Genomic DNA, 9,976 nt, shown 5'->3' with positions numbered 1-9,976 from the left:
TTCATTATCAAGAAATCCGTTGTTTGTCTACTAAACTTTTCATCACATCTTTATGAAATTTAAATGGAACCATTTCGAAATAAGCCCCATTCGAACAAAAACAGCTGTCCCAGGACATACATAATAAAAAACCGAATTGATAACCTCCTACGTTTTGAATAAAATCGGTTAATAATAAGATAAGAGCAACGATAGTATAAAAGATTGATTGCTTTCGGCATTCCACAAGTAATTGCTCTATACTGTGAAATACTAGATTGCTTTTGAGCGAGATAAAGTTGGTCAAGTAACCAGCAAGTTCGGAGACGCGAAAACAACTTCACAAACTTCTAGTTGCTGTAGTAATATTGGCTGCAGAGCCAATATTACAAATATTGTATCTGTAGCTAATCCAAAACCGGTTATTGCTCAGACTGACCTACATATGTTTTTCACTGATGAATGATAAAAGCATTAAGGTGAGGTGAGGGATGAATTAGGACCCGCTTCCTTAGTAAATATCGAGACAATATTATCTTGAAGGTTTCTGTGTATAAGCGGCACGAAAAATCATAATATTTTTCCAACTTTTCTGATACGATTCGAATTCAAAAAATCAAATCGTGGAAACCATATGTTATATTATATTATTACGAAGTTAATAAAGTAATATTAAATGGACCTGTAATAACCAGTATACTCAAATATTTTATTCGTCAAAAGAATTTGGTACAATAATTTCCTTTCTGCTTCTGTTTAAATTAAACACATGAAGTTTTATTTTACAATGTCAGCAGTTGAAAACATTTTACCACAATCGATGTTGCATCAGATAAGTATATCTCTTATATCCTTTGGGTTATTCAGGTATCATATATGGAGCCCTAGCATTATTTTATACAGATAGCTTATGTAGCAGAGGTTGCTTCATAAGCTATCTGTATATCTATACAAACAACTTGTTCCAAAAGTCCTGATGTTATAAGTGATAATAGTAGTTATGTTTGACCTGTCTTATATGTCTTGTATCAAAGGGCCTAGCGTTATAACATATGACAATGTTGTAATTGTGTTTATAAGTCTTGTTTTAATTGATTGAATAAAATACCAACGGTAGAGTTTCTTGGCAGTGGTCTTCTCTGCCGAAGATAGCATTCCGAACTGGTAGTAGAGTCATTTAAAGGTAACAAGTAATATGAATTATAGAGAAGCTTAATATACAGTATTAGAGTTGGTTCAGTTGATTTATTTTACTCCTTGGGGAGACAGGGTTATAGAGTAAAGACCCACAACACTGCTCTTATGCAGGTTGGTGGGCATTAATGATATATTTTATAAAATTAATACTTTAATAGTCATGAAGAATAATAGTCATGAGAATAAATAATTACTGCTAAGAAACTAGGCTTATGCCTTAGTTATAAAGAATAGGAATTATAGTCGAATTATAATTACAGTTCGGAAATGACGATCCAAACACCCATAATCCCATTTCTATACGATCCCAGTCAGCTACTATTAAGCAAACTTATCGGTCCGACCATAACGCTTTATGACCCGTTTGGTTGTAACCTAAAACTGTGGTTTCACCAAACGCCACAATACAGTTTCACGAGTAATTTTGTTACGTTCCTACGCGAGTAATACTTTACGATGTATTTAGGCAACTAATGGTCATACGATAAGTGTTTAAACGGTGATGATTGTGATATAATTAACGCAGATTTTTTGAATCGACTTTTAAAAAAAAAAAGAAGTAATTTCTACTTTTGACTTGGCACCGACTTAAATAAAATAAAAACTTTTTTTCGTTTTTTCGTTCAATCACAGATGAATCGATCTACCGCCAGTATTTGCACGGGAAACTTGACAAATCTCAGATCGGTTATCTAACGGTTGACAAATTTATTTTTTATATCCTAAACGAATTTATCTTATCTGTTGACTTATTAACTTTTAAGGATTTTAACAGTATTGTGCACGGTACCGTAACATAAGAATTAAACCATTTGAATTCAATTTTACAGGCGAAAGAATCAGAGTTTAAAACGTAAGGAAAACTTGCATAAAAGGATCGTGGTGCCCTTTATTGAAGAGGTTTTCTTAGTTCAGTAGTGCAAGATTAATTGGGCTGATAAAAGTGTCATTGATAAAAAAGTACTTGAGATGAATCGGATTCAATTATGAAGATGATTGGATTCGATTTTAGAAAGTAAACTAGAACGCGACCTAATATGCGACGAGGCCGCCCCGTGCACTTTTCCACCTCTATCTTTTTGTAGCCTTAACAAAATTGACCACAGCCAAAATAAATAATAATAATAGTAGCCTTTATTGAACGATCTTACAAAAAATAATAAAATGAAAGTTATCCTAATCTAAAGTTACTTAATAATAAACTTAAATATTAAATTGTCTAATAACCACACCAGTTTGAACCGGTTTGAACCAGTTTTGAGATTGTCTTGCGTTTCCGCAAAGGCCTCCCGTAGAGCTTGCCACACTTTCCTATCATAGGTCTGGTCTCTTCCAGGAAACACCAGCCATCTTTCTAATATCATCCTCCAAGCTAACACGCTGCCTCCCTTTCTTTCTTTTATCCCCAAAAGCTTGGAGAGAAGCTCACAGCCAAAATAAATAGCAATCTTTTAATATTTAGTATTATAGCTGTTAACCGCGTTTATTACGTTTTTTTACAAAAGCAGTGGGAACCGTTTTTCATCTTTTCAACTAACTGTGTACTATGTACTGAGTAATATGTGTTTTAAAAATCAAATTGATTTGAGTGGCGCTTAGTTAGGTCTTAAAATAAGGACAAACAAACACACTTTCGCATTTATAATATTAGGAAGGATTTAACTGATTGATACTATTATGATGAACTAAGAAAATCTGTAGTCAGATTATCTTATTTCAACTTGCGTCAGAGGTTGGGTTATAATTTACTTTATCGAATACCCATGTGATTTTTTTTTTTAATGTTATAAAAAAATTATATATTATATATAGACGAGCGCTTGACTGCAATCACACCTGATGGTAAGCGATGATGCAGCCTAAGGTAGAGCGCGCTTACCTAGAAGATGCCTGTTCACTCTTGATTTGAAAGTACTCATATTGTAGGAACTGGCGAAATGGAAGCTGAAAGAGCATTCCAGATCCTAGCGGTGCGGATCAGAAACGAAGATGAGAAGCGCTAAATTAAGTTGATGGTAATTAAGTCAAAAATATGGGCAAGAATTACAAATGTAGAAGTACGTACTAATAGTATATTATATGTTTAAGCCTCCGTTTGGAATACTAATCTTAAAAAAAATGCTCAAAGTACAAGTCCCTATTTGGATTGTCTTTCGCAGGTCTTCCATTAATTGTTACTTAAAAGAAACTGAATTGTTCAAAAGCATCTGAATTGAGTTTCTCACCTATATTTTCTCAAAAAAAAAGTTTTCTCAAGATAAATGGCATTTGTGCCCCATTGTCTTTGGATGATAAATTATTCTTTGAATGAAGTTCTGAGGAGATCTTTGAAAAGCTATTTTCTTTTCATATTTTTATCAACCAACTTCTAAAAGACGAGGTTGTTAATTCAATGTTTATGTGAATAAGTATATTATGAAAATTAATCGTAATTTGCTCCACAAAAACCAGGAGAATCTGTATGGTGTAAGTTATAATTTCTTCAATCATTATACTCCACACCAAACAGATCTTCGGTAATGTACCCTCTGCGCACGTTTCGCTCCGAAACCAGCATCCTCTGGACGATCCTAATTCTTAACAATTATTCACTGTAAAGTCAAAATCTCCTGAGGATGCTCCGGTTTCGGAGCGAACCGTGCGTAGAGGGTACATTGCTGATGCCGATTTGTGTCAGGTGTCTATTTAACAGGCAATGTCCTGTGGTTATGCCTGCTACCAGTGTTGTATTGGTTCTGCTCTGTGACATTACTTGTTTTGTCATCCTTTTGTAAAATACATTCAGAAACAATTTCAATTGCGTTCGTGTCTCTTTCCGTGATGCCTTCTATCAATTTTTTTGTAATTTAGTGTGGAAAGGCTAACAAAAATTAAAAAAAAAAATCAAAAATTCATTTATTCCAAGTAGGCCTAATATAAGCACTTATGAAACGTTCTGTCTGTCTGTGTGTAGGGACTCTACCACCGGTTCGGAAGGCAGATTATACCCAGAAGAAGCCGGCAAGAAACTCAGCAGAAAATCAGGCCAAGGCTGAGCTGGGTGAAATTGAACGCTTGTCGCCATTCTTGCTAGCTCATCAGCTTTTTTGTTGCCCCGATTTCCTTGATGTCCGGCAACCAAGGCACTTGACACTTTTGTTCTATACCTAAGCTAGTCAATTTAATGTATACTACATTACATTCTTCTACTAGGGCAGAAGTGGTATCCTTCCTTTCGAGGGCTATTAGTGCAGCTGGATGATGAAGATGGCTAAGTAGATTTATTATGTAATTATTTTTCACTCTAATATAGCTTTTTATGTATTGTAGCCGAGTGGGTAGGAGCTCGACTTCACTTTCGGTGGCAGAGTTCGAATCCCAGTGAAACTGCACTATAGTTATGTCTTTGCACTCTCTCTCTACGTCGTGTTCCTCATTGCTGAGGGTCGTGACCCCTTTCCACTTACAACCTTCTGGACGATTTTGTGCCATTTGACTCGGCTTTGAGCAACGTTTAAAGCAGTATGCACTTTGGTTTCGAGAGCAGTGCGGATTTGATCCGACCAACGAATCGGGCTACGTCCTCTAGGTCTCTTTCCTTCCACTATCTTTTCAAGATTGTCTTCATCTCTTCTGGCAATGTGACTGAAGTACTCGAATCCTCTTAAGACAGGTGGTTGATAGCCGTCTTGTAATTTTAAGCTGTCTCAAAATCGATGCGTTGGTCCTGTGTGCCGTCCACGGGATTCGCAGCATTCTCCTCCAGCACCACATCTTTGCACTCGGAATTGTTCTAAATTTTCAAAATTGCAACCGGCTCGAAAAACACTGACTCATTTCCAGCAACTGAACTATAACGAACACTGCCAACTGTCAAAAATCATCTGTCAGATGTCATATGTCAAATGTCACTTATCATGATCATTGTCTTGTCACTATTGTCCGTATGTCATCTAGCGTCGAGTGTGATGAACGGCAAGAACACCCTGCACGCACCTCTAGAGAGTGGAGTCCACCACGCCGACCCAGTGCGGATTGGTGGACTCCACTCTCAGGCATGCAGGTTTCCTCACGATGCTTTCCTTTACCGTTGAAGCAACTGATATTTTAATTACATAAACGCACATAACTTAAAAAAGTTAGAGGTGTGTGCAGGATTACGGCTTTAACCCCTTCTCATTGTAGGAGGAGACCCGTGGCCGGTAGTGGGCCGGTAATGAGTTGGTAAGATGATAAAGACTCGAGTTGCCGGAAGCAAATAAAAATCCGCTCAAATTATTTCATTTTTTTCCAGAAAATAATTATAAAAATACACACGCAAATCCTCTAACGCCAGATGCATAATTTGTTGAAGTGTCCATTCCATCGCGTATAAAAACAATGTAAACACAATTTAAAATGTCGCCGTTAGCAATCAGCTGTGTACGATTCGATTCCTCCTAAATACACAGTTGGATAAACCGTCGAATTTATCACCGACGAGCGCGTATTTACGTCCCATACAAAGCCCCTTTATGCGTTATCCGATCGAAGAACAAATATACGGATCGGAAAATATGACTTTTAGGGCGATATTTGTCTGGGACTTAGCGGCACTACCTTTTATATCCGGCGACTAGAGCGTGTTGCGATTTAATTTTCATACATTTTTCTTTCTATATAATAAAACATTTCACGGGGGATTGTGATTTTTTAGCGACATAAAGGAAAATATTGCGTCGCGCTTAATTGCCCTCTTAGTGGAGGGTTGGCTTATATTCCGATTAAAAAACAGAGCGACGTATAAAATACTGTTTGCATTCTTCTCAGAATTAGTTGGACAGACAAGAATGTTGGTTAAATTATTTTCAGGTGCTATTGTGACAGAGTTAGTCGTATTTCCGTCGCTAAGCAGCATTGTTGCAATGCCAACGTCCATACCATGTTGAATACACAGGTTCTCGTCCGATCACCGAAGTTAAGCAACATCGGGCGCGGTCAGTACTTGGATGGGTGACCGCCTGGGAAAACCTCGTTTTTCCTCCGGGAGGTGTACAACGGGTTTCCCGGGCGTCTAACAAAGCCAACACGAGGGACATGCCCCATTTGGGAATACCCCTTTAGAGGCCGGAGTCCCACATAACTCTAAAAAGCAATAAAGCTTTTCCACCACGACAAAAAAAAAGCATTGTTGCAATAATCTGAAGGGCTTGGTTCTGAATCTGAAGGGCTTGGTTGACGGTGTAATTACAAGGTTAAGGTTGATGGCCACAGGGTGGCACATTACAGGACGTGTTTCTGGCATGCCCTACGAAGTGCTACTTTGTTTATTTAAAGGCGATGGATTTCCATTTACCATCTTCTTTGTCCGTCACTTCACAAAAAAAAAAAAAATATTTCGCAACTGCACTCGCAAAGGAACAGATAGACCTAACTTTTAAAACAAGTCCAGATTCACGCAAAGGTGAATCTCAAATGGATATAAGACTGAATCCTCATGAATCATGAACATTGGTTGTTATTCAAATATAATTTTAATTGTTATTAAATAATAATTATAAGCGTATTTGTAAAAATCCTAATCAAGTTAATAAAATGTCTGGCCAATATGAATCAAAAGTTTAATTATATATCCATTTTATTAAATTACTGTAACACTATCTAAAAACTAGACTAGACTTAAGCTTCATGGGTGTTCATGTGCCTAGGTTCTATATGTGTATGTATGTATTCTATATGCCTGTGTACGTATATTAATTGTATATATACGTATATATGTCTACTGGAAAGCCTGTTAAAAAGGGTAACCTTGACCAGGAATTTTTAGTAAGTTTTTGGATTAATTAAAAAAAAAATCGTTACCTTTCTTTGAACCATTACCATCTCTATCTGACGAGTTATAATTATTTTATTACAACCACTCTTCATTTTTACACCACCAAATCATTAAAATATAAAAAAAAAAAAAAAAAATTTGAAGAAATAAGCTAAATATAAAAGGCGGTCACACCTGATGGTAAGCGATTATGCAGCCTTTGATAAAGCGCTTTACCTAGGATGATTAGGATTCAAAGGTAGGTACTCTCAAGGAATTTGTTGTTGATGTTGGAAAAGAGCAACTGCTGAGTTTCTTGCCAGCTTCTTCTCGGTAGAATCTGCCTTCCGAACCGGTGGTAGAGACACTACAAACAGACTTGACGTTTCAAAAGTGCTTATATTAGGCCTACTTAAAATAAATGAATTTTGAATTTAGATTTTTTTGAATTTTGAATGGAAGTTGGAAGGGCATTCCGGATCCTCGCTGTGCGAATCAGAAACGAAGATACAAAGCGCTTTCTACGCTTCATGGTATATCAACCACGTGGGAATGCAGATCGTTTCGGTGCCTCGCGGTTCGAAAGTAAAAAAAATAATGGAACTAATGAATGGATAACTTTTCCGCCAAACAAAATAAAAAGCAATGCCGTGTACAAATACGGTATCCTTATCGCTACATATTGATCTCTCCTAAGCAGCCAATTAAGTCCTATTACACAACTTGATACGTACTAGATTGGAACGTAGTTGGCTCAATTGTGGCAGAGACGAAGCGTTGAAAGACTATCCGACTGTTGCTAGATCCCTTCTTCTGCATGAAGAAGTCTACATCCCAAAACTCCTCATAGAATTGTCAAAGACCAGAATGACCCGCAATAACAGAAGCTGTATATTCAAACCGCTGACAGTTTTTGACTTGTTGATAAGATGTGAAACGCCTGAGAGAGACGGCACGACTTCGTCTATCGTGCTCATATCGACTGTTATGTCGTAGTCGTAAGGTAAAAATAACTTAGAAAAGACGCCAATTCATTGCTACTATAAAAGTCGAAACTGAAATATTCGGAAGTTATATTTCAGGTATTTAGATCAGAACAAAGATTTAAGAGAAGTCGGAAGCGATATAACTTAGCGCAGTATCGAAATAAGGAACGTATAACTTTGAAATACGGTTGTAAATTTTATGCGAGCATCTTTTGTTTGTGGAGGTATTTGATATCAATTGAATGTTACTTCCATTTAAGAACTCAAACTGATTTCAGTATTGCCGTTTCCGGTGTGTACAAGTCATAAGTGATTGTCATACTTTGAATGAATAACTACAATTTTATTCACACTAAACAAAAGTATAAAAAAATTTATTATTAATATATTTGCCGCCTTTAATATTTTGCTTCTTTCTTCATATTAATGTTTATTTTTTGTACATATTAATGATATGGTGGTTTCAAATGAAGAGTAGTAATAATAAAATAGTATTGGCGGCCCTATTGCTACGTAGAGATCTCTTCCATATTATGAAAATTAAGCTTAATTTGCTATAATAATAATTAATATTGCTTAGTAATTGTTAAGTCAACTTAACAATTATTCATTGTAAAGTCAACATCTCCTGAGGATGCTCCGGTTTCGGAGCGATACGTACGTAATGTACCCTACAATGTAGGGTCTGTTTGGTGTAGAGTATATAAAGATTGAAGAAATTATAAATTACACCATACAGATTCTTCTGCAATCCGCAGTGGTAAAGGGGTCACATATAAATGAAATACTGTGATCACTTGGCTGGCACGTTTATTTATTTCACGTTCATTAATTATATTTTTTTAAAAACAACGACACAAAAAAAATCTCACACAGTTAGCATGGTAAAGACAAAACTCGAAAAAGTATTTTTTATACAAACGGAAAACTGTAGTTTAAAAAAATATATTCTGTGAGGAAAAAAAAAGGAGCTGTCCCACTCGAATGGTATTCCTCGAAAAAAGCTTGTAACTTTATAAATTGGAGTTTCGAATGTCTATCAAAGCGATTGGCGAATTGTGAGTTTTATTCTCGATGCGGCGCGCGGAAAAAAAAGTATTTTTTTACACCTTTTTTTAGTTTCAGTCAATATCCTTTGAGTTTATACGCGAGCTTTGTAGAAGTTGGGAATATAACTACGAATTTGCAGAACTCAGACATCGATTGAAGCTTGATTTACATTTGATATTCTTATTGTATCATTTTGTATTATCATCAATAGGGCTCGGGTTTCCTCTCAGAATGAGAAGGGTTACGGCCGTAGGTTTTACACGCCGTTGAGAACATTGTGGTGAACTCTCAGGCATGCAGGTTTCCTCACGATGTTTTTCTTCACCGTTAAAGCGTGTGATATTTATTTGTTTAATATTTAATTGTGGTGCATGCCAGGGATCGAATTCGGTCCCCTATGGTTCGGTTGGATTACTTCTAGGCTATCACCTCTGTTTCATATAGGTACCTACTATAAGTAATAATGTATTTCACAGTAAGCACATACGCCGTGAGGTGACGACAGATGAGAATACGGTTGTAACCACCCTTCCTATTCCCACGAATGTCCTACAAGGCCAAGAGTGGTGATTTTAGGCAGGTCCTCCCGTTAAGTGAGGCCTTCACACCAGCTGTAGTTTTCTATTGACTATTCATAAAATATAATGTACTCCCAAATCAAGCTTGTAATTACTAAACGAATGTTTATAAATTAAAACAGTAGGTACGTTTACAAATAATCCGTTCGGACGCTACGATGTCACAGTCAACACAAACACGCACTCACACATGCACACACACACACACACACACACACATACACACATACGGCAAATCTATAATAACACTTTTTGTGTCAGGGGTTAGAAATAAAAACTTAAGTATCAACAATGTCTATGAGTACCTTTTACATGTCTATTTAAATTACAATTCGAATGACTTCGTTAAGAACTACTTCTACTTGAAACTACTCCATCATGCTCTCGCAGTTTGTCCATCAGTTTGCTCTAAC

General features: G+C 36.5%; 1 pseudogene; it reads left to right on the top strand.

Annotated features, from left to right (window-relative positions):
* The first annotated feature begins 6,061 nt into the window (after positions 1-6,061).
* Positions 6,062-6,176, top strand: LOC120633534 (annotated as a pseudogene).
* Positions 6,177-9,976: the final 3,800 nt, after the last annotated feature.

This window comes from Pararge aegeria, chromosome 21 (genome assembly GCF_905163445.1).
Source record: "Pararge aegeria chromosome 21, ilParAegt1.1, whole genome shotgun sequence".
Classification (NCBI taxonomy): domain Eukaryota; kingdom Metazoa; phylum Arthropoda; class Insecta; order Lepidoptera; family Nymphalidae; genus Pararge; species Pararge aegeria.
Note: the sequence above shows the minus strand (reverse complement) of the source record. Positions and strands in the feature narration are given on the sequence as shown.